The sequence below is a fragment of the Mercenaria mercenaria genome, chromosome 2, assembly GCF_021730395.1.
Source record: "Mercenaria mercenaria strain notata chromosome 2, MADL_Memer_1, whole genome shotgun sequence".
NCBI classification, from domain to species: domain Eukaryota; kingdom Metazoa; phylum Mollusca; class Bivalvia; order Venerida; family Veneridae; genus Mercenaria; species Mercenaria mercenaria.
In genome coordinates this window covers 21,526,711-21,553,410 of record NC_069362.1, presented here as the reverse complement: position 1 = coordinate 21,553,410, position 26,700 = coordinate 21,526,711, and the positions used below count along the sequence as shown (strand labels likewise).

Below are 26,700 nucleotides of genomic sequence, written 5' to 3'. Positions count from 1 at the left end.
CTTTTTGTCGTAATTTCTTATAAAATAATATTGAATAAGATTATCTTTCTAGTTGATGTAGCTTTAAAACATATTATTTCTAACGTAAGCTATATTTTCGTGTTATCTGCATTTATTCAAACACATTTCTAAGCTTAGAATACTTACAGCAGTACCCCTCGTCTGGCATTGTTCATGGAAAAATCGTTCAGCATGCTACTGTTATTCTCATGGATATTGATGAAATGAAAATAAAAAGCCGAAGCTGTGTTTCTTAAATAGACTAGTGTCAACGCTTTTGAATTTTACCTTTAGATACATAGGTCACGGGCTTCGTTTCTATGGTAACATCATTTCAATTCAAGAAACCACAATTTTCTACTGAAATTTGAACAATTTTAGATCTTAGTTTTAGTATATAAGTAACAAATTATCAACGGAACCTGAAAAATAGGTATTACAAATCAAACTGCTAGATTTTTTATTTGAAAATGGCCGTAACAAGTAACCTCTCACCTAACTATATTCCAAATAACATTGGTTACCATCATCCATTTTCGTACATTCCGCATAACATTTCAATGTAACTACATAAAAGAAGCAAAATATTGATTATTATTCAGAGCAAAAGACTCATAAAAATATTTCAGCAAATAATGGTTATTTGAAAATAGTTTGAATAAAGAAAATGCACAGAATTACGTACTTTCAAGATAAAAGCTATTAATTTTGCGCGGTAACTGACACGTAACGTCATGACGTCAATGACGTCATTTTAAGGCAACATTGTTTTGAAGCGTTTCTGCGGCAATTTATTCATTATTTCTGCATTATTAAACCATAAAGCATCAGATCGAAGACAGGTTCATGATTTGTTTTCAGAAGAATGAATATACAAACACATTTAGTTTGTCGTAAACGTCGTCGTAAATCGTCACGTTAGCTTCCGGTAAGACATGCGCACATACAAATATGAAGGTAACCTACCTCCTTAATGACGTTGGTTCAAGTGACACTGTATCAAATCCAGATATAACAGAAGAAGAATAGATTAAAATGCATTATATGGAAGAATGGGAGTATTCAATTGATAAATTCCGTAATAAATGATTAAATGTCAAACCTTTTAGATTAAAGTAATATTACAATGAACGACAGTTAACTTGGGAATGTATTAATATCGTTATAATGCTGCTGTTGACAGTTTCAACCTTCGGTAACCATAGTATCGGAAACAAATCAACATTAAATGAATCATTTAGACATTGAAATAATGATATGTATTAAACTCTTTCCCGATTAATTAACGTATATGCTACAAACACAAATGAATTTGTGCAGAACTGCAATTTTCAGATGTTAATGTAGACTGGTTGCTATGGAAACCATCTTTCAGGTATTTAATTAAATGTTTCGTTTTATGGCAAAAAATGTCTTGATCTATTATTCGGGTCAATTTCTTGAAGTTCCGAGATGGGGCCAAAAACAACCATTATAGTGCCCACGCCTTTACCCTTAGTTATATTTGCTTATTATGTAATCTCCACGTAGAACGAAGAACAAACACATGTATAGATATCAAATTGCTATGACGCTTTACGTACATAGCATCTAACGTCAAACCGTTAGAGTTGTACGTCCAAAAATCGGAAGGACAGTTTGTCTTCAACACAATATTGTGAAAAACTGAAAACGTAAAGTTCCCTTTTTTATTTGACATTTCATTTGCAGATTGATCACTTTTGCTGAAATTCAGACTTTTAATGGGCCTGTAGATTTTTAAAGATGTCATTTTAGCGTATATTTGCCGATTTTATGTCAAAATTTTGTATCAGAAGGAACATGGTTTACTTTATCAAATGATAAATGTCCGTTGTAATATGGTGCGATACCACTTATAAACACGCTAGTCCTAATATAAATTAAATAAAGTCTTGTTGTTTTTTGGTTGTTTTTTTTTTGCATAATCCAGATCCCAAAATGCCAAGTCTGACGGTATGACACTTTGTGACTTATGAATAGACTCAATTAATCCTAGTCTCCTATTACATTGCTTGGTTCAGGTTCTACACTTACAAAGGATCTCTTCATAGATTTTATTGCAAATCAATCCATTGAGGAGCATGGAGAGTTCACTGAGAGCCATGTGCATTATTTTTCTATTTCTCATAAACAATTGCTTTACAAAGCTGTTTGATGGTTTTGAACAGTCAATACAGTTGAATTTTCAGAACATCCAAACATCTCATATAGCAAAAGGAGTAGGTAATTAACAAACAAAATCGATTTATATCAATCGAAATTTCCGGAACACTAAATTTCAAATAAATTTGTTAAGAAAAGTGTAGCCTGGAACGCCATATTATCGGCCTACTTATTCTTTTCTCAAAGACTGTTCAATTTACTTATTACTCATTCAAATATACAACTAACTGGGTATAAAATGACCTGTGAACTATTCTTTGAGAGCAAATATTTTCAATTCTACAGTCTAGGTCAACGACAATAGCATTTATACATGCTGGTGAAGAGTACTTCCTCCAAGGGAGAGCATCGTATTTTCGGCGTAATCGAACTATGGAACAGTGTTCAGACAATAAAAACTTTACATTGCACCTACCGTCATATATAGAAATTTTAAGTATTCTGGCCCCGACCAAGCTGGAAATCCAGATAAATCTCGCTGCTAAAATTTACATATTGTGAAACTCAAGTCTCTGAACGCACCACAACCAGATATTGTTTTAAAAAAGTTCCAAGTCCAATGTAAAAACTACAGTTGATCTAGAATAAAACAGTTAACAGTCCAAACTATGAAAAACACAAGAACAGTTCTTAACAACAATATGTATTTATCTTTTTGTAACTACTGGCAATGCTTGCACAACAATTCCCTACTCAAGGGAACAGTTCTTCAGTCACTGTGTTGCTTTTCAGAACGTGCACAATCTTTCAGAATAATTTAGCATTCTGTGTTATCCATGAACTGTATTACGCTTGAAACAGAAGACGGTACCGGCGTTCCATAGAAAAAAATGAGCAGAGTGACGTCATACCAAACGACTCTACTACCCATTAAGAAGACGTTTCCCGTTTGCCAGTTTGCAGTCGTTTACTTGTGAATCCCTTCAGACACCTGTTTGCCCTCCGTGACCTCGGTATATGGCTTTGAAGATTACCCGCCATGTCATCGGGAGTTGCGCGTGTACATTTCAGTATGGACGGAGTTTATCGATAGGCATGTTGCAAACACTCGTTTAGGCCCAGATCAAAACTTTTTTTTCCGCTTTATTTGTTTTTATTTCTGTTCATTAAAATAGTTTTGTATCATCCTGTCGAATTTGTAGTTCTATTGCTTTAAAATTCATAGAGTACCCTTATTAGGTAAAAGTTTTACGTGACTTCTGTTTTCTCAATACAGTTTCTGGAATAAAAGATGTAATAGAATCGTGATATCGGTTTATTTTACTGTGCCATGCACTAATGTTATAGTCGACTAAGTCCATTTATATGACTTGGACGTGCGAACTCGCGGACAATAAACGTGTGTATGTCATGTATAGGATATGCCATGAAATAACATCTACTTTTTATTATTATTGTGATTGTATTTCATTATATCCAGCAATAGAAACAAAAGCTAAATTCGAATTAATGTAAATCAAATGTGTCATTTTGCCCTCTGTTGAAAAGACAACCGATGGTCATGGCAGCGAAATGGAGAAAAAAAAACACTCGGAAATATCGCCAATTTTAATTTGTGAACATTTTATAACAGACCGTTGAAAAATGAGGGGTGGCGCATTCTATCATAAACGAGGAAAACACATTATGCTTTTTAAACAGAATATTTGTCATCGGTAATATGGCACTTGTTACGACATTGACAGAAAGGTATCAGTGTCTGATTCATGTAAGTGTCACATACGTAGCGAAACTTGTTTTATGAGGACTGTGTTCACAAATATGTGATTCAATGTTAAAAAATCCTTAACTGCAATTTTTACACGTCACATGTTTTCTCTGCAAATACGTTACAAACAAATTGGATGTAACTGTTTTGCACTGGGAATTGTACCTATTTTGCAGTCGAATCATCCCGCCGCCAAAGCCAGTTTGCATCTCGAACAGCTTTTTAAGGTTGCTCAACATGTCGTAATGAATATTTCCCTGGTGAGCTTATTTACAGCTAATGGTGGGTAAATGATTGCAGAGATATCCCTTTTTTTCGCATTCGGAATATATTTGACAAGATCAGTGTGCGACTAAACACAAGTAAGACTTTTTAGACCTGGAAAAATAATATTTCATAGCCTTTCTGAACAGTTTGTGTTTTATTATTCATAACAATCGTCAATATTAAAAATCGTATGCAAAACATATATCACAAAGTGGTAATTTTTGCGTTATACCCATGTTTAATAAAAGTGTTTTTAATACCTGTTTTGCCGAGACATTTACCACACGATATCCTTATCCTTAGTGTTGTGGAACTGCTTGAAATTTAAGAACGAAATCGAGACTATTGTCAGATGGAATTGTCAGTCTTTTCGGCGTCATGACACACATGTTTGTTTTCTTTAAAGTTAAGATGCCCTTAACTGAAAATAATTCTTTCAAAATTGTATTTTGTTGAAACAGTGTCGTATACATTATCAACAATAACGCCAATCTGCTTGTTATTATTAAGAACGACACATTTTCTGAATGTCTCATAAAAATACGTGTATTGGCGGGAAAGTTGAACGTGCCTTCCATGATGTGCATATGTTGACGTAGCATTTTCATGTAAATAGAAATGTTGAACTTTTATACTGAATTTGAACAGTTATCTTAAATAAGAAACCAATAGATAAATTAAAACAAACAACTAATTTTTGATTGGCCTAAACGTTAGTCATTGTTAAAGTAAACGACAGCTGGCGACTGTGACGTATATACTCGTATATTGCTGCGATATCAAACTATCGGGTTTTTTTTATTTGAAGTTGTTCAAAGTGAAACGCGCGCAAAACGTCAAACGGGAAAGATGTTCTTAACGGGTAGTATTTCACTGGAGCGGCTAATCACTAATGGATGCACATACCATTAAACATGGTTTAAAACCCTGTAAAATATCCATTAAAATAGGAAAAACCGTTAATTAACCCCATTAATTCTTGCATCACTTTATTTAACATGTTTCACAATATTAATGGGTTACATGTTAAAATACCATTAAAACACCCATTTTTCGACCATGAATCATGCTATTAAAAATTTAGCTGTTTAAGTGCATGCACCTGAGCACAAAGTACTGAAGTAGAGCTAAATTGTGATTGCCCATTGTGCGATGACATTGTCATCAACATTTGCTTTTTGAATACACCTGATGCCTAATGTCTGTACCAGTAAAAACTTGGTCAGAATGTTTGTCAATATTATAGTGTTGAATCGTTAGAACTACCAACATGGTCACTTGATTTATTAAACAGGTACCTGTACACCCTTCTCAGTACAACACAATACAATACAATATCCATTTATTTTCTCATTTCACCTGAACATATGACAGAATAAGGATACAATATGACAAATGTTTGTACGAGGCAGTTACATGTGTTTACATTACAAAATAATGAGAGAAAAAAGAAGAAACAAATATTCTTCTAGCATTTTACAAAACAGTACATATGTATAGATACTATTACATGTGTAGTTATACGTAGTTTAAATCAATACGGCAAATGTAAATATGAAGTTGATTATCTTAAGATGTCTAATTCTGATGGCAAATTTTCATGGCCTTAATTTGATATACCATTGAAATATTACGAACCCACTAAAACTGAATCTGGCATATTTAATGAGACCATTAATCAATTTTTTAATAATTAACAGCCATTAACAGAGTATTAAAAATTAATGGCCCCATTAGTTCTTACTGATTAATGTGGAATTAAGGGGTACTTTTTTAACTGTATATTAATTTCATGCCAATTACATTTTTTCATGGAGTTTTAAGGAGCCTGATAACTTATTTTAATGGTTTATTTCAAGCAGCTTTTCATGGCCATCAAAGTCATTTTAACAAGGTATATTTTACCAGGGTTTTAATATACTTATTTCATGGCTTTTTAATATATAGCATTAAAACTATGGTCATGAAAATCCCATTAAATAGTAAGAAGTAATGGGTGAATTTTAATGGTGACCTGTTAAAACTCTGTTAAAAACGTTTGAAAAAATGAAGGCCAATTTCATGACCCTTTTAATGGCATGTGCATGCAGTAGTGAATATTGGTTGTCGGGTAAAAACAGCTAATTTGGTAAAAAACAAGTAGGGTTACAAAGGAAAAACATTACTTGTAAGTATTAAAATACTGAATATATAAACAAAATTACCAGTAGAAGTGACATTTTTGCAAAAATATAGCAGCTCGTTCAAGCGTGAACTTCCGGTCACTGATTTTGCGATGGCAAGATAATTAAACAGTATTGTTGTTTCAATAATCTGGGCATTATAGAATAAAAACACACACACTTTTGGTATGAAAAGGAGCATGCAACAAATTTAAGTGTATTGATTATCATATGCATTATCAAATGTAAACATAATACATTATTATCAATTCAATCTTTATACCATTAGAACAACAGATGCGATGGGCTAACATATTAGGAAAGTGAAAGGTTTTAGTCCCGTCAGAGATGGGTCTTGTTATTTATTATAAACGGGTTGATGAGTCACAAAGTGATCATAGATTGCATACATATTAAAGTATAGGGTTCTGGAATAAATGCTGTTCAACGAATGTAACTCATCCATGTCCAACATGTCTGGCTCTTTCAGCAAGGATGACATTACAGTAAACAAACCCATTACTTTACTGTACTTTTGCATCAAAAGCGTTTCATTTTTGATTCACTCGACAATTGCCTGGTGAAGGCTTTCCCAGAAAAGTTGTTCACCATCATTATTAGTGGTATATTCAAGATAAGTGTTTAACTGAATCCAGTTTAACATTTCATTTGACATAAGTACGGCAGGAATGTGTTCGTACATCACTATTACCAAACAATTGGACCCCTCACGTGAATAAATATTGTCCATTCGTGCCATGTTGAATTCATACATGCACCAAGTACTTTCCACAAAGTCCTCTGAAATAATAGCAACTGTTTTCATACTCTTTCTAATAGCCTGTAAGATGTTGTCGATAACGTTTCTGCCGGGTTGGAAATCTCTTCCATGTAAACACAGCTTTAACCCTGATTTTCAAGATATGGAAAATGTTTATTTGAAACAAATTGCGAGTTCTCGTCAGCATAAGATATAAATGCATCATATTCATACTCAGTATTTCCAGCCTCATTATTTATTTTTCTGTATCCAAAATGTCGTATTTTAGACAGCCGTATTAAATAGCGAAGCTTCCAACGATTCTTGTAGATAAATCCTCCGATTAAAATCGCAAGAAATAGGGAAATGCTGATAGAACTGAGAACTATCAAAAGAACGTATGGTCGACATCTTTTTTCAAGTCCTTTGACAAGTACTATGAAAACGTCTGCTGATATTCTTTCCCCAGAGTTATCTTTAAAAATATAATCTCTAAATCCTACCATGTTATTTTTGTATTTAAGCATCCACTCCAAGAAATCGTTTTCTTCACACGAGCAAGCTATTGTGTTGTTTCTTAGATCAATTTAAAATGTCCCTCCATGCCGTTTCATATTATCCTCTAATTGTGTACGAAGGTCTTTTGGAAGGCTGCGAATAGCATTGAATCGCAAATTCAAATATTTCAGACTTTGTAAATTGCTGACATTAGCTGTCCATGAGTCTATACTATTTACACTAAGATCTAGGTTCTCAAGTTTAACGAGATTAGAAAATGCGGCAGGTGCTATATAGTTTATAATATTTGATGAAAGATTTAGTACTTTCACGTTAGTCAAACTGTCGAAGACATGTGCACCTTCTTTCACGTCAGATAGTACTAATCCAAGGAAAGGAGAAGGTTCACTTTTGCACCAAAATGGCCTAAAAATCGAAAGCCTCTAAATAGAGATAGTACCTAAATTTTTCAAATCATAGGTTTGAAGTTAAAAAGCTTTGAAATGAATACAAATGTCCATATTTTTCTCAAAAGCAGAAATATAGACAATATTTTAACCAGAAGTGTGGAGTTATGAGCATTTAATATTTTCATGTTAACGAAAATTTTATGATCAAGGAAATGTAACTCTTCTTGAACATGGAGAGCATAAACATCAACGGGACATAATATAGTCAATATTTTCTAATTGGGTGCATTTGATTTAACATTCAACTTTGATCTGGATTGCTAAATAATGATCCATGATACTGTGTGCTAAAAATTTAGAACATCTGGAACAGTCTATTAACAGCAAAACTATGCTTTAGCAGAGTCTAAATAGTTAAGCTCTAACTGGGACTCGAACCCAGGACCTCTCACACCTAAGGCAGACACTCTACCACTTCCCTATAACAGCAGTAGCTAATAGCTATGCAGTTTAATTGCTGGATTACATTGCGTGAACTGGAACAATAATCGGTGAACTCCGGATTATTGGCGTATTCGCTTTGTTACCTAACTGCAATTTTTGTGTAAAGAAAAAATATAATCTAGTGCTGCCAACGTCATAATCGGTCAAATCTGCCAAAATTTCTCTGACGTGTTGTTCAGAGTATGAACTTACTAACTGGTAGTACCAGTGAAATATTACTTACACTGAATCTTTTATATTTGCCCTTTTTGCAGCTGTCGAACGGCAAAGACGGTGAGTTTTGTCCAAACATAAGTAATTATTTTACCAGTTTTGAGAGGATTTCAATTGATGGGAAATTACAGTTACAAACTAAATACCTTTCTGCAACACATGGAGTCATTAGCATTCACTGTCAGTCAGTATTATGAATAAGATCGACTGTCATTCATTCATTTCAAAGTTTCATAGACAGAGTCTGTTGTTTACATTTTTATCGTAACCGGTGCACTTGTAAAAATCACTTTAGTTTGAAAAATCAAAGTATGCGAAAAGCTATGGTACGGTCTCTACTCTAAATTTAGTAAAGAATATGTTTTCTTTCTTCAAGCAGTTATATCAAACTGCACAAAATATTTTACAATATATTCATTATAGAAGAAAATATCTGACAAAACTGAAAATAATTTTAACATTATGGGTATGGGAAACCTTCAGTTTTTAATCAAATTTTTAAACATATCTGAAATTTTCGTTATGAGCACAACTGTCGACCACAATCAAAAAATGACCATAAATTCTGTGAAATAAGCTGGACCAATGGTCAAAATATTTTTGTGGTCCTTGAGTGTGCTGACTACTAAAAACATTCCCTTATGACCTAAATATGGTAAAAAATGCCCGTTTACCCAAAATTCTTCAATTTCAGCAATATTCAATGACATGTTGTGAACAAAATAATAAATTTATTTATAAAAACTAAATTCCTTGCAGAAGATAAACATTCTGGTAGTAAACAATATATAGTTTTTTCAAATTATAGCCAATTTGAAAATTTTCAAAATTGCATAGGCCATATAAGGCTTAAGTGAACTTTGTCCTTTTGTTGAAATTGAAGGTTTTCAACCGAACAAAGATATTTGGTCGCAATCGGGCTCACATGCGAACAATAATTACGTGACAAATCTAAATATTTCAATTTTGGAAAAGGTCCAATAGGATTAAACCACGAGTATAGAATGTTCCCAGAAAGATCAATGTATTCAAGATCATTATTTAGTGGGTCAATTAGAAATGATGTAACATTGGAGTGAAGTGTGCTGTCAGCCATATAGACTATCTTTAATTTCTTTGGGCATTTAGGAGGATTTTTACTGAAGTAAATTGGTTTGTTCGGCTCAAAATAAGGACATCTATCAGTTGACTTACTGATATTACGCAAGAAGTCCTCCCTCATAAAAGGGCAATCGTCAGAATCAGAATCATATTTCGGCAGTATAAATTCTGGCTGCTGAAAATATCTAGACGGTTTATGAGCTGAATTTTGTCTATTGGCGTAAATCTCAGTTACGTTTGACATACATGCAAACTGCGCCGTGTAAGGAGAAAAGGTCAATGTATTGTCCTCCATGTGCACTATGTTAAGTGTTTTTGGAAAAAGTAGGAGCGAGTTAGTTTCAAATAGTCTCAAACGATTGCTATTAAGAAATAACTCACGCAGTGTTGTATTCCAAAGATAGCAAACGTCCTTCCTCCGGATAAGTGAACCAATTCCAAATGTGGTGTATACGTTTGAATAATGCAGTAGTTGTATATTTGTAAATTGAAGACTGAATGATACATTTCTCAAACACCGAAATCCTAGCAGCATATTCTGAGACAAGTCTAACACTTCTAACATTGTCAGTTTTTGAAAAGCACCTGCATGTATATTTGTAATATTACATGAAGAAAGATTCAACTCTTGCAAATGTATCAAATTTTTAAATGTTTTGTTGGTGACTTGAGGCAAGTTGCAGTGTCCAATGAATCCAGATATTTTTAAATATTTCAAGTTGCTGATGCTGCGGTAACTTGTTGGAAAAGGCGTGTTTATCAAACCATCGACATACAAGGTTGTTAGATGGTTCAAGTTATGGAGATCTGGGTATCTTTCATTTCCAGTAACATTATCCTTGAAATTTCCATTCTACAGCAAAGATTCCAATGACGTTGGGAACACGGGAATGAGTTTTCCTTTCTCATTGAAAATACGTAAACTGTTATTACTTATGTCAAGGATTTTAATACTTTGGAAAATGTTAAATGAGTAATAACTTATTTCACTAATACTGTTTCCTGACAGGTACAAGCTCGAAAGTCTCTCACACCCTTCTAATGCTGTTGCACCAATAATCCTGATGTCATTATAATCAAAGTACAACGTGGAAACATTATGTTGACCGACATTAGCAATTTATTCACAAATATGCTTTAGTGGGAGCAAAGTTCTGGAACAGTCCATTGTCCTGTTGGAATAACATAAACATTTTCCATACAGACCACAAGCGTAGCGGTCCGTAATTGTAAATATAGTTTTAATGATAAAGGGGAAATTCCAAAAATGATTCATTATATCAGCACGCAAACAAACTCTACTAAAACATGTTTAATTGAAATGACAAAGATTATGGCAACTCCCGCAAGATTTTAATGATTTAAATGAACAAAAATTGTAACAAATTCCTTATCTTGCAGTTATAAAAATTTTTCATTTATGAGACAACATTATCAAATGTCGTTGCATGTGTACAAAATAAAGAAATAACAGTATTTGAACACGTTTTTATTTTGGGCCTAAAACTATGAGTCACGTGTTCTGCTTTTGTGATTAATATCAGAAATGGGAATTTGTCGTTTAAATAAGATTACGCTTTTACACTTTTTATTAACGTTTTACAAAGCTTTACAAAATTAATTTCCAGGGCATTTAAAAAATAAATTCCTTTGGTAAAAAGGGAATCAACAAAAACCTGATTCGTCATTTTCAGTTTCAGATCAATTGAGGAAGCCAAATAAATAAGACAATGGTAGACTCATGTATCATGTACATATATCGTCTATAAAATGGTGACCCAGCTGGGAGAGACATTTTAATAAGTGGGTTGGAATGGTTATATTTTAAAACAGCTTAAAAATTCTCTGATAATCAGCGACAAAATTTATATAAATTACTAAGGAGCCCGCTTAGCTCAGTAGGGAGAGAGCATATCTACGGATCGATGGGTGGTGAGTTCGATCCCCGAGCGAGGCGAATGTTCTCCGTGACGATTGATAAAAGACTGTTGTCCCAACTCTGATTCACGTGGGATTGTTTGCAGTTACTTGCGTAGAATATTTTTTTGTTAACTGCCCGCCGTTACATAATTGAAATATTGTTAAACCCAAAACAGACAATAGCTAAGCCTTTGGAGGAAAATGTGGCAATTAATTGATAACAGTCTTAGGCCTTGTACATTAAAGACTTTCCAGAGCAATTACAGTGCAAATGAATTGACAACCCGTGTATATAAATCCAACTTTTATAATGATATCAAATTAACGTTAACATACTAAGTTTTCTTCTTCTGTATATAACTGATGGTACTCCAATTTGCTTATTTTCTACTAACGTGTCTACTTGTATTGTAATCATCGGATAATAAATTTGACTGATGTTGCATAAGTTTGGTTATACAAATCATTTGCACAGAGCTATGACAAATCAGAATAAAGGAAAATGGAAACCACCTATTGTGATGTTAATAACTGCAAATCAACCAGTTCCAAAACCACGAGGTTAGGTGCTTGAGGACTCGTAGACAGGTACTTAAAGTCACTGACTCTAACATTTTTACCCTCGCTCGTCACTATGAATTCCAAACCCACCAAGTATGTATAATTATTTTATGCAGCAAGCTTGTGGAAATCCGTTGACTCGCTCATGAATGCACGAGAAAATGTCCGAAGAAACGCATTCCTTAAGCCGCAAAGTCCCTGTGTGATATAAAATGGTGTCAACTTAATAGTTCGTGGACCAATAACATCTACAATGCACCCCACTCCCAAAGACTTTTTTCATAGCCAACTCTTTCAAAATAAAAAATGTTCCCAAGAAAATCTCTTTTGAACTATATATGATTTCACTGTTTTCATGGCAACCATTCATTCTTTGAAAAGGGCAACCATATAGATGATAATCAGTCATTACTTTGTAAGTTTAGAAATTGTTCAAAGAATTGAATTCCATACAGAACTCTAGATGCCATGGCAACTGAAAGGAAAACTTTCACAAACCACAGGAAAACCACAGGTCATAGGGCTTTTATAGTTGGGGTGAAGCATCATCTAGTGGTCCTCTACCAAGACTGTTCAAATTATCCCTTTAGGGTCAAAAATGGCCCGCCCTGGGGGCTATGTTGTTTACATAGACAACTGAAAGGAAAAACTTTGAAAATATTCTTGTCAAAGTTTTCAGCGTTTGGGACATGTAGTTGCATAAGTCAAATGTTAAAAAAGGTGGAAATAAAGCATGTTCTGATTTATTCAAGAAGATATATATTGTTTTTACATAGGTAAATGTTTAATTCATTGTTTTTCTTTTCTTGTTTTTTTTTAATAAGAATATCAGATAGTCAATATACATTGTCTAAGTTGAATTCAATATGACTGCCGAATTGTTTCGTTCAGATGTTTCAGGAGCGGATGAATTTTCAAATCTGTTAAATGTTAATTAATTTATTTTTTACTTTAGAAGTCAACTTTTGCGAGATAAGAGATGAGAAAATATAATGTTCTAGCTTAACAGACTACTGTCTTTCGTTATCAATGTTATCAGGCTCACCCCTTTCATCCCTTTTCAACCTCGACCTAATGGCATTGATATCAGAAGACAGTAGCCTGTTATTCTCTATTTATTCTACGTTTATTGTAGACAAGTTCTACAACTGATATATTATTTAATTGCTTTCGACACCTCATTCATGATGGTATACAACGCCTTGAGGGTACAGTCGATTATTCAGGTCCGGATCATAGCGAGGAGTGGAGGTTCCGGATCACAGGACTGTTTACACTTATGTGACGAAGATAATAATTCAGTTCTTAGCATTAATGAGAGAAACAACATAGCTCTACCAAAATATAACTTTTGCAGATAACTATTCCTATTTTGTCAATATATGTGATCCGGAACTCACAGAACAGACACACAACACAATTGAAAATTTTTTTTTTATATTTTCAACTTGCCAATGTGTAATGGTTTTGTAGGTTGAGAGAAAACAAATATTATTTCACAGATATACCAGTGCGTTTAAATCTAAAATTATTTGGGAAAAATCAAAATGATCCGTAATTTACCAAAGTGTTGACATCACTGTTGCTCCTACAGTATAATTATTTACTTTGCATTTTAAATCCAAAATTAAGTTCAATAACAAATATAGCCCTTAGTGATCCGGAACTGACTAATCGACTGTACTAGGGAAGAGAAGCTGAGCGCTAAGCAAGGGAGTTACTGATATCATTTTCCACGTCATAGATATGATGAGGCCAGGGATCTAACCCACGTCCTTCCGCATTAAAGCTATTATTGAGATGATCTTATTAAACAGACCACAAATAATGTGCATGGGCTCAAGCGAATGTATCAAAAAAAGATGTAAAAGTTTTTTTTAAAATGTATATTCTACGCATATATTTTGCAGAACCCTGTAAACTCTACATTAATGTCTTCTTTATATGAACCCGTACGGATATGACTGATCGATTAATGTTTAGTAGAATTCCCATATTCAACTGGATAAAAAAGAATGCAAGTTCAACAACTTCATTCCAATTTTAACTTTAATTGAGCATTTCTATTTTTGTATGACCTACATGAGCATCTAGTGCAATAAGGTACATATCGCGCATTTTGAAGGTCGGGAACTAGAAAGGCCTTCATTGTGCCCTTTCCTATATAATTTTTCATTTGTTATTTTGAAATATTCTTATATATATTCATGAGTATGTAAATTAGTTTATTAACATAAAACTATTACACATTAAAAACCGACGTGTCAAGTCCGTTTTATAACATTTTATTCTGTTATTACCCTTCAGAACTGAATGTATGATGGACTTATAAGGTTATCGTTCCAAGATTGTCATAGAAACAGTGAAATCATATATAGTTCAAAGGCGTGTTTTATAGGAACAAGTTTAATTTCATGCAAGAGATCCTACTAAACAATTTTGTACCTCTGAAAAATTGTCAAAAGAGGGACGCATTTAAGGCTTTATCGTAAAAAGCATGTAAGGATTTACGATCAAAAGTCTCCCCATACCTTCAGTTAGAGCTGTTATATTTCGATCTCTTCAGATCGTTTAATATATATATATATATATGTAGAGTTCTACTCAACCCAGGGCTAGAGGGCGTGGACAGTTGCTTGTATTTCCACTACCGTTCATGAAAAGGCTCAATCAAAGTGAGTCTGCAACATCTTCGTTTATGTCGTGTTGGGCGACTTAAGACCAAATGAGTATGTAAAGTATACATCTGGCGATTTTATCTTTATTTACACTGGCCATTAACTTCTGAACAAAAAATAATAGGTAAGGGTAGATTTCTCGGAAACACAGAGCACCAAAAACACAGCCCCAGAGCCACGTATTTACAGACCCACAACAAAAAGAAGCTGTAATGGAAAAATATTTCAGACGGGTTGCTTCAAACATCCAACAAGTACACATTAATATAAGCTAAAAATTGATAAATGGGAAGGAATTGGTAAGGGGCAAAATGGGGTCGGGGCAGGGGGAGGAATCCGAAGGGGAAAGTTGAACAAGGACGAATATACAAGGGAATGACATGTTCTTTAAAAACAGTCGCACTAAAACGTAAATCACAATAGCGCAGACACTCATGTACCAAAGATAAACATACAACGACGATCAACTGAATAACAGAAAAACGAACAAGCAACACATAAGAAAACAGTAGGGCACCGTTATAGACTCACAAGCTTACAAACGCACGCAACCTCACAAGTAGGAAAGAACAATCAAGTACCGTCTTGGGATTCGGCTGCCAAAACAAAGACGAGCCACGAAAACTTACTAAAAGTAAAGGGGAAGGGGATGCAAAAAGTAGCGTAAATGTAAGGGAAAGGAGAGGGCAAAAGGTGGGAGTGGGGCGGGGGAAAAACGCTTACAACAAACAAGAAAACTTATGCAACACACAATACAAGACAGACATAACAACCTGTTGAAAATAGGGGCACCGCCTTGGAACGGTCAGTAACCTAAATAAAGGAAACAGGGGGTTTAAACGCGTTTAGGGCATGCCAAACTCGCACTTACCTATTTTCAACAAGTTAAACAACATAATGTAAATAAAATCTCCACTGAGAAAGGCTCTAACATTAGTGCAAAAGTAACAGATAAATAAAGCAAAACATAAAATTAAGGTAAATTTAAGGTACAATTACACCAATGTACTCAACAACTTGTCTGAAGTCAGAGCAACAAGAACCTAACTTTTAAGGGCACAACTAAGAAAACTGTAAGACAAAAATCAACTCCCTACGTCCGTTTTATGTAGGATTTAGGAGAAAAGCATCATGGAGTCCTACACTTTATTAGTCATTGCACCATCAAATAGGAAAGCGTAGCAATTAACTGTAGAGGGGTCAATCACTAAACATGCACTGTGCTTCACGATTTTCGCATCGTATCCTCTATCGATAAACGTTTTAACCAATTTTACAAAAATTTGATTAAAATAAGGGGTATGTTTAATTTTTCGAATTTTATAAACTACATCTCCTTAGTATTCCGGGTGTGTAAAATAGAAAAAGTGGAAACTCCACAGGTCGCTCAAAACAACAAAAACGAAAATGTTGCAGGCTCGGTTTGATTGAGCCTGTTCATGGACTGTAGTGGAAATGCAAGTCCAAGTTTTAAAAGTGTTTTAAGGGGCGTATTGTATTTTTCTAATAGATCAGACGATCTGTAGTAAAATTTACTAAAAGCTTTTTGTAGCTTATGATAACGGTAACCCTGTTGTAACAATTTCTTGGTGATATTAAGATTACTGTCATTAAAATCATCTATCTTTGAGCAAGCTCTTGCAAAACGAATAAGCTATGAAATATAGACACCGTATGATGCTCGAGGGACATCTCCATCAAGATGGGGAAAGTTGACAATTTCAAAATTAAAATCGTCCCTTTTATTATATATTTTCGTTTCTAGATTATTATTCACAATTCTTAAATTTAGATCTAGAAATGACGCTTCTAAATCTGAAGTATTAGCCTTGTTAACCTTTAACTCTTTAGGGTAAATATATTTCACCATTTCTAAAAAATATTGGTTGTCCATATTTAAAATATCATCAAGATACCTTGAGGTTCTATTAAAAGCTTCAATAATTTCAAATTGTGTCGCAGTGGATAAACTAAGCATGAAATCTCGTTCTTAACAGTATAAGAATAAATCCGCAATGAGGGGGGCGCAGTTGGTTCCCATCCGGATACCAATTACTTGTCTGTAAGTTTTATTGCCGATAAATATATTATCTAGTAGAAACGTTAGAGCTTCACAAACCTGATCACAACTCCATAGATTGTATCCCTTAAATACACTGTTAGAAAAGAATGCTCTAGTTTCATTGCAAGCCAGATAATTAACGTTTTCTCTCGCAAATGTTTTCTCAATTAAAGCTACTAGTTTGTCTTTAATAAGATTATGTGGTAAATTAGTATAAAGAGTAGAAAAATCATAAGTACTTATCAGCGAACATTTGAAGTGTTTGTTTTTTTAACTTTTTGATAACATCTCCAGAGTTCTTGATGGACCAAAACAGATTAACACCCGAGTTCTCATCAACCTTGGAGCAATACCTCTGTACGTGGTCTTTCATTGTAGTAAGACAGGAAGTCAAAAGTACAGAAATGTTTTTTTTTTGTAGTGCATAAGGTTGAGTTTGCAATGAATCTAGCTTTATATGGAGTTTTGTGAAGTTTAGGGATCCAATAAAGAGTAGGGAGCTTCATTTGAAGAAAACAGTAGGGCACCGTTATAGACTCACAAGCTTACAAACGCACGCAACCTCACAAGTAGGAAAGAACAATCAAGTACCGTCTTGGGATTCGGCTGCCAAAACAAAGACGAGCCACGAAAACTTACTAAAAGTAAAGGGGAAGGGGATGCAAAAAGTAGCGTAAATGTAAGGGAAAGGAGAGGGCAAAAGGTGGGAGTGGGGCGGGGGAAAAACGCTTACAACAAACAAGAAACTTATGCAACACACAATACAAGACAGACATAACAACCTGTTGAAAATAGGGGCACCGCCTTGGAACGGTCAGTAACCTAAATAAAGGAAACAGGGGGTTTAAACGCGTTTAGGGCATGCCAAACTCGCACTTACCTATTTTCAACAAGTTAAACAACATAATGTAAATAAAATCTCCACTGAGAAAGGCTCTAACATTAGTGCAAAAGTAACAGATAAATAAAGCAAAACATAAAATTAAGGTAAATTTAAGGTACAATTACACCAATGTACTCAACAACTTGTCTGAAGTCAGAGCAACAAGAACCTAACTTTTAAGGGCACAACTAAGAAAACTGTAAGACAAAAATCAACTCCCTACGTCCGTTTTATGTAGGATTTAGGAGAAAAGCATCATGGAGTCCTACACTTTATTAGTCATTGCACCATCAAATAGGAAAGCGTAGCAATTAACTGTAGAGGGGTCAATCACTAAACATGCACTGTGCTTCACGATTTTCGCATCGTATCCTCTATCGATAAACGTTTTAACCAATTTTACAAAAATTTGATTAAAATAAGGGGTATGTTTAATTTTTCGAATTTTATAAACTACATCTCCTTAGTATTCCGGGTGTGTAAAATAAAAAAGTGGAAACTCCACAGGTCGCTCAAAACAACAAAAACGAAAATGTTGCAGGCTCGGTTTGATTGAGCCTGTTCATGGACTGTAGTGGAAATGCAAGTCCAAGTTTTAAAAGTGTTTTAAGGGGCGTATTGTATTTTTCTAATAGATCAGACGATCTGTAGTAAAATTTACTAAAAGCTTTTTGTAGCTTATGATAACGGTAACCCTGTTGTAACAATTTCTTGGTGATATTAAGATTTCTGTCATTAAAATCATCTATCTTTGAGCAAGCTCTTGCAAAACGAATAAGCTATGAAATATAGACACCGTATGATGCTCGAGGGACATCTCCATCAAGATGGGGAAAGTTGACAATTTCAAAATTAAAATCGTCCCTTTATTATATATTTTCGTTTCTAGATTATTATTCACAATTCTTAAATTTAGATCTAGAAATGACGCTTCTAAATCTGAAGTATTAGCCTTGTTAACCTTTAACTCTTTAGGGTAAATATATTTCACCATTTCTAAAAAATATTGGTTGTCCATATTTAAAATATCATCAAGATACCTTGAGATTCTATTAAAAGCTTCAATAATTTCAAATTGTGTCGCAGTGGATAAACTAAGCATGAAATCTCGTTCTTAACAGTATAAGAATAAATCCGCAATGAGGGGGGCGCAGTTGGTTCCCATCCGGATACCAATTACTTGTCTGTAAGTTTTATTGCCGATAAATATATTATCTAGTAGAAACGTTAGAGCTTCACAAACCTGATCACAACTCCATAGATTGTATCCCTTAAATACACTGTTAGAAAAGAATGCTCTAGTTTCATTGCAAGCCAGATAATTAACGTTTTCTCTCGCAAATGTTTTCTCAATTAAAGCTACTAGTTTGTCTTTAATAAGATTATGTGGTAAATTAGTATAAAGAGTAGAAAAATCATAAGTACTTATCAGCGAACATTTGAAGTGTTTGTTTTTTTAACTTTTTGATAACATCTCCAGAGTTCTTGATGGACCAAAACAGATTAACACCCGAGTTCTCATCAACCTTGGAGCAATACCTCTGTACGTGGTCTTTCATTGTAGTAAGACAGGAAGTCAAAAGTACAGAAATGTATTTTTTTTGTAGTGCATAAGGTTGAGTTTGCAATGAATCTAGCTTTATATGGAGTTTTGTGAAGTTTAGGGATCCAATAAAGAGTAGGGAGCTTCATTTGACCGCGTCAAGTGCGACATTAAAATTTATACAGTGATTTGCATGACTTTTTGCAATAGTTTCCTCTAGCTGTGATAACTGGTAAGTTTTTGTATGTTTCAGTTCATTTTGTAATACTTCTTTGTAATAAATGCGTCATATAATAATAATAATAATAATAATAATAGAAGCTTTGTCTGCAGGAGTGAAAACAAAATTCGTATGCGCCTTGGATAAAGCTGTCTTTAAACTTCGAAGTGAAAACTTGGGTTTAGGAGGTAATATGGAAGGATTTGATTCATAAAATTTAACTTGAGTTTTAATGATTATGAATATATTCTTTTTCCATTCAGTGAGAGCGTTCTGATCTGCATTTTCCTTCCGACACCATTTTGTAATATAGTGATCAATAGACTGAGTTATTTCAGAGAGACATTTTTCAAAGTTAATGGACGAGGGAATTCTATATTTTGGACCTTTGGAAAAAATATTTCTGATTCTTTTATCATTTAACAATTTTAAAATTGCTCGTTATGACATGGCCAGCTAGTTGGTAACAGTAATTAGATTTTTTACAGTTACAACTATTTGGAACATTAAGTTCTATATCTAAATCCGAATCAATTTGATTGTAATTAAATAAAACGTTTCTAACTGGTTTATTATATTTGTAACAGATAATAGGTGTTTCTGAATTCTTGAAATATTTAGGAATAGAGTTAACTACAGATTGGTCTCTCAAAATACTAGGTAAATCAATAAACTTGATTCCTTTATTTATAAAAGATAATTTTAGAAAGTTTCGTTTATGATCGGATACAGAATCAATTTGAGGTCTAAGAAAATGTTGTGTATAAGTTTGTATCAATGAAGCAGTGTCGTAAAATGGATGTACTGTACGCATATAAATATTATCAGCTTCTTGATCAATTTGCCTCAACAAAGAAACAGGTAAAGAGGTTAAACACGATAGCATAGCATGTCTACCAGAAGGTTTTAGTATCATGTGGCAATCAGCAACACTCATTCTTTTGCGAAGTTTACGTTTGATATTCCCATTTCGTCGGACACCATGAGAACGAGTATTGCGTCTTCTTGGGGAATAGATAGAGAATATATCAGTTCCGGAATCTTTCGAAATATTTCCCTTTTGATAAATGTTATCATTTAAACCTAATGGAAAGAGTGTTTGTAGAAAAATCCATTTAAATTCAGAGACATATCTGAGTTTTGTCTTGAAGCCAGAAGTCATGTTAACATCATACTTTAATTGTTCAACACCTTGAACAGAAACATCTTTAACCGAATGTCCAGTTTTACGAAAATGATTGTATAAGAAGTTTCGAAATTTATTAATGTTACGAATTTTGTAACAATGTTCCCGAAATCTGGTTTTAAGAGGCCTTTTCGTTTGCCCAACATACTGTATACCACAATTATGGGCATTTCATGTAAGAACATAGATAACATCAGAGGAATTTCATGAAATGTTTGAATGAATATTTATACTGAAATTTCTGTTATTAACAGTAGAACGCATTGTCGAGTTAGTATTAAGATGAGGACAACACATGCACCTATTAGAATGGCACTTTGAGACTGAGTGAAACCTAACGTGCTCATTAGCAGATGTTTTTATGTTGTATTTCCTAAAAATAGGTGAGTTAATTGGTGAAATCAGTACTTTTAAACCATTGTTGTAAAGTGCAGTGTTTTTGATAGTTCTAGTTCTCTTAACCCGCCCGCTTAGCTCAGTAGGTAGAGCGTCGGTCTACAGATCGCGGGGCCGCGAGTTCGATCCTCGGGCGGGGCGTATGTTCTCCGTGACTATTTGATAAACGACATTGTGTCTGAAATCATTAGTCCTCCACCTCTAATTCATGTAGGGAAGTTGACAGTTACTTGCGGAGAACAGGTTTGTACTGGTACAAAATCCAGGAACACTGGTTAGGTTAACTGCCCGCCGTTACATGACTGAAATGCTGTTGAAAAACGGCGTTAAACCCAAAACAAACAAATAATAGTTCTCTTAGAATTATCTAAATGCGTTTTTTAACTGATTATCACTATAGTTTCCATGTAAAAGTATCTAAGAAACATTTGATGCAACTAAGATGGTCACTCCAAACCGGAAACGTTCGAAAGGACTAATTTATCCAAACCAGTTTACCAATGTGATCCAAACCGTTATGTTAAGGTTTCTACTACACTTCTTTAGGTTATTTATACATTTCCAGGTTTATGAGTTATTATACTGGAGATTATCACCTCTAAAATTATATTACAAGCTTTTTTATTATCAGGTGAACGGTATGATCGCGCGCTAGAGTACATGTTCTTGAATATCAGCTCATTTTCAACTAATATTTGACATCGTTTCAGAACACATTTATCTTCCTATTTAAAACAAATTGTTCCTGTTCATGCGTCAGGTTTCTGTTTCATGTTTATTATTATTAACGCATTGTGCAATTTAATTAAGTATTTCCCTGTTAAATAGAACTTGACAACATGATTATTTTCCCAAAAGAAAAAACACTTAAAATATTTAAATAGTTGATACAATGCTAAAAAAAATTAATTTTTTTCAAAACTTAAAGTGTTGAGTTTAGACAATGACATTTTAAACAAATTTTTCGATATCTATAAACATTTATATGAAATATACTTAGCACCTATGACCGAGTGATTAAGGTAGCTGGGTGTAGAATTCTCTATGTGAGGAAGCCACCAAACACGGATGGTCAGTAGATCTACCCAAATGCCTGTCCGTGACAAAATAATGCTTGAGATGAACCTGAGTTCATTCAGATCCAGAAATTCGTGAGACGGGAACCAAGGTAAACCTCTGGTACGCAAGAATGCTTGGGGTCTGTTACTCGTCCGTCCGTCTGTCCGAAATTATATCTGCTTGTAATTCAAAAACTATTTTAGCTAGAATCCCCAAACCTCACATAATTATTACAGAGCACATATTATATGTTCACATGTAGTATTAACCCCCACCCCATCCCGGGCCAGCAGAATGTTTCCTCTTGATTTGGTAAAATTAAGCCTGGAAAGAAATGCATATACGGTAAAATCATTTTATTTCGTGGGCATGAAATTTCCTGGTTTTGGTCAAAACGGCAATGAATCGTGGATTTCAATTTTTGAACATAAAATGAATGGGTATTTTTCTTGTTCGTTGCGATAAGATTTCGTGGATTGACTCAACCACGAAATCCACGAAAATTAGTCCCCCAAAAGATATTTTACATAGAATTACCAAATCTCAAACAATTATTATTTAGTAAAAGCGGAGTTTTTTCACCTTGATTTTGTTAAAAATACGGAATTGTATCCAAATAGCCTAATTATGGATCTTCATGAAATGTTACACAAATATAGATCACTACAGGGCAGTGGCGCAGATGCAACTTTTATCAGTATCACTTTAGTAACCAGAGTTATTGCCCTTGTTTTAAAATCCGTACGTCCCACAAAACAAAGTAATCTATTGATTGATTCTCATGAAAATCAATGCAAATATAGATCACATGGTGCAGAGTTTTTTCCCCTTGATCTGGTAACAGATAGAACAATAGGAACCAACAAACCATGGTACAAATCTATTAAACATAACTTGTGAAATGAAATTACTATCTTTCAAAATAAATATAGTCCCCACATTCACAAAAAAAACAAACTATTTGGTGGCAGGGGAATTAATTCACTGAATTTGCTTGTTTCTTTGGGTTTTTTTTTTTTAGTTCTAAAAGCAGTTAGATCATGTTCGAGAGACTGGAAACTAATCTTTTTAATTTATTATAACAAAATTTACGGGATTTAGGATTTGTAATTTAATTTAAGACATCGAGTATTTCTATCCTGCAGAAGTTTAAATAAACGCCAAAACTTAGGGACCTACTTTCTACAACCAACTCCTTCCCTCCCCACACCGCCCCCCCCCCGCCCCCACGCCCACAAACCCCAGTTTCCAATTTTTTTATATCGCCTTGATTTTGAATGTATTGCTTCGGCTAGCTTGATTTATTTTATACCATGACACTGTTTTATTGTCCAACGATTACGCATAATATAGTCCTTCATTTTCATGCCCGGAAAATCACCCGCTTATGGTAGATCTGCACGTTCGGATATTTTTATTTTTGTTTTATTGTCCAACCATTACGCATAATATCAACTGTCATTTTTATGCTCAGAAAATCATCCGCTTAAGGTAGTTCTGCACGTTCGGTTATTTTTTTTATTGTCCAACCATTATGCATAATATCAACTGTCATTTTTATGCTTGGAAAATCACCCGCTTAAGGTAGATCTGCACGTTCGGATAATTTTTTTTCTACAAAAGAGAATTTGATTAAACCTTGACTTTTCAATACTTTTGAACGTACTTAGACAAATCGGCAGTTAAAGGAAGGGGTCGTGTGCTCGAGTTTTTGCTAGACTGATTTGATAATAATGGACCTCACGCAAGTTTTCATATTGGAGGTCTATTAGAACAACACAATTCTAATGAGGTTTTCGCAAATATGATTTTCTACATTTCAGATTTTACTCCAAACATCTCGCAGTTGTAAATCAACTATAATACGATAAAATACAATGTAAAGGTCCGTGTGCTTGTTTTTATATCTTCCTAAAATTAGTTTGAAAGAGACATTATTTAGAATTATTACATTTGTAACATCAAATATTATCTTAACGCTGTCGTTTTGATATCTTTACTCTCGGGCTTGCATTTATTCATGAAGTGATATTCGATTCCGTATATTGTATTCAGACATTTTCCTACATTATTCTGATAAATGATATTGTACCACTACTTCCAGTATATTAGCTAAAGGTGACTACACCGTAAGTTCCATTAATTATTATTTTTTTTTGCAACCGTACTTAGAAATGTCACCAAAACCTTAAGATCATCAAAATTATTGAAATAGACATTTGTCTTTCTATCTTTCAATGTAATGCATCATTGAATTTTACCTTTGACTGTTTAAAGTAACGTTATAAAGCTACTTTAGACAGTCTAACAAAAAAACGGCCCCACTGTGTTCCTTTGTTTGTTCGTTTCGTCTTATATGTTGGCTTTGTGTGCGTGTGTATTGTTCGTTTTGTCCTTATGTGTTGGCTTTTGGGTGTGTGTGTGTGTGGTGCACGCGTCTGCGTGCTGGGGGTTTCGTTTTGAGGAGGCTACGTTTTTGGTGCGTGGCATTCCCTGTTTGATATTTTTCTTTGTTCTTTTTTTGGATGTCTCTATGACATGAGAAACAAATTAAACTAAATTCCCCTCTGTCTTGAACCTGATTTTTTTATAACACATACACGGAAATTAAAAAAAAATCGATCGTAAACGAATTAAAACATATTGAGGACGTTAATGACTGGAAATATAACAAGATCTTTTTTAGCAGTTTATCAAGGTATGTCATGTTTGTGAATAGTCTGTATTCATAATTCCTAATCAGTTAATTTCTGTGCATTACACGGAAATGATATGAGAAATGGTACAGTACCTTAAATATTATATTGCGTGTACGAAGACTGTTCAAAATAGCCTAACCACTTTAACAATTTAACTAATTTATTCTACAGTTGTCATTAAATGAGATATAAAAATCGATTTCCGACGCCTCTTTCTTGCAATGTTGAGTTTAGTAAAATATTTACAACTGTGGCATTTTAACTAAATATTTGTCCAGGGTTAATATTCATCGAACTTCTTACAATAGTTAAATCCTAACTTCAGGCGTTATTTTACTAATTTCACACACCAATTTCTATGGTTTCAAATTATTGTCTCATAATATATAACGCGGATGATCGGTACATTTAGATACCATCCTCTTGTTCAATAAAAATGTAAGCCAAATAATCCATATAATCCATATAGAAAATTAGAAATACGTAAACCCGGTCTAAGTGTGCGTGTGTGTGTGTGTGTGTGTGTGTGTGTGTGTGTGTGTGTTTTGTTGTTGTTCTTTTTTTTTTGCTAATAAGCTGCTTTATTAACATTATGAACGTAGGCCAAGGCAAACAATAACATAAATGTTGTGTGTGTTGTATGATGTGAAGGGTTTGGCGGATGTTCCATATTGCTGATTTTAGTGGCATCAGCGGTTTGGTATCCAGTTGCACTACGTATGAACTTTGCATTAATTGTTAAAGTGAAAGGCTTTTACTATAAAATATCACTGCAAATGACTTCATTTACCTTAATTTCTGTATCAAAAATTGAGCCGTGTATTTCTTGGTTCCCTACTATACAGGTTTATGGTAGTCTTCCACCTGCTACGAGGAAGTAAAAACAGTATTCATTATCAGCTCTGTCCAAGGTATATGAAAGTGTTATTGAAGGAAACCTTTCAGCCAGTAAAGCATCAAACGTGTTTAGCATACCAATGCATACCCTCAGGGATTGTGTTATTGGCCATGTTGGGTCAGAAACAACAAAATTATAACCATTTCTTTTTGCTATTTAACTGAATGTCTACAAATATAATTTGAAAATGATTATACCTGTTCTCTTTGTATGTTACTGTAACTTAGTCTTCAAGTTTTTGGTTCTTTATCTCCCAATAACTAATTTATATTTTTTTCTTACAAGTCAGGCTTAATCCCTACTCAGTGAACTCGAGGAAGCTCGATTGGTCGACCATATCAAAGAGATGGCTAAGGTAGGCTACCCATACAAGGGCAGAAGTTATAAACATTGCTACAGAGTTTGTCATACAAATGGTTTTATGCTTTTCAAGGTAGGTAGGAGTTAAAGGTCCAACGTTTCAAATCTATTCAGATTTAAGAGTAAAAGCAAAATCAAGGGATAGTATTGGTAATCATAATTCATGCACTTAACAGGATATTACAAATGTATGACCTGAAAAGTTGCCCAGAGACTATCTATAATGGCGACGAGAAAGGTGTGCAGAAAACTTCAAAACCTTCTTATGTTGTTGGTACCATAGATTGTACAACGTCTCTTATAACAGCTGAGAGCACGACCGCAACGACAATCTTTGGTTGTGGCAATGCATTAGGCCAACAGATACCACCACACTTTGTATTTGCAGGAATGTTCTTCAAAAGAAATCCGGGCTTATGGAGCCATGT

General features: G+C 34.1%; 1 pseudogene; it reads right to left on the bottom strand.

Annotated features, from left to right (window-relative positions):
* Window positions 1-6,883: 6,883 nt before the first annotated feature.
* LOC123562020 (toll-like receptor 4) overlaps window positions 6,884-26,700 on the bottom strand; it is a 30,576-nt pseudogene continuing 10,759 nt past the window's right edge.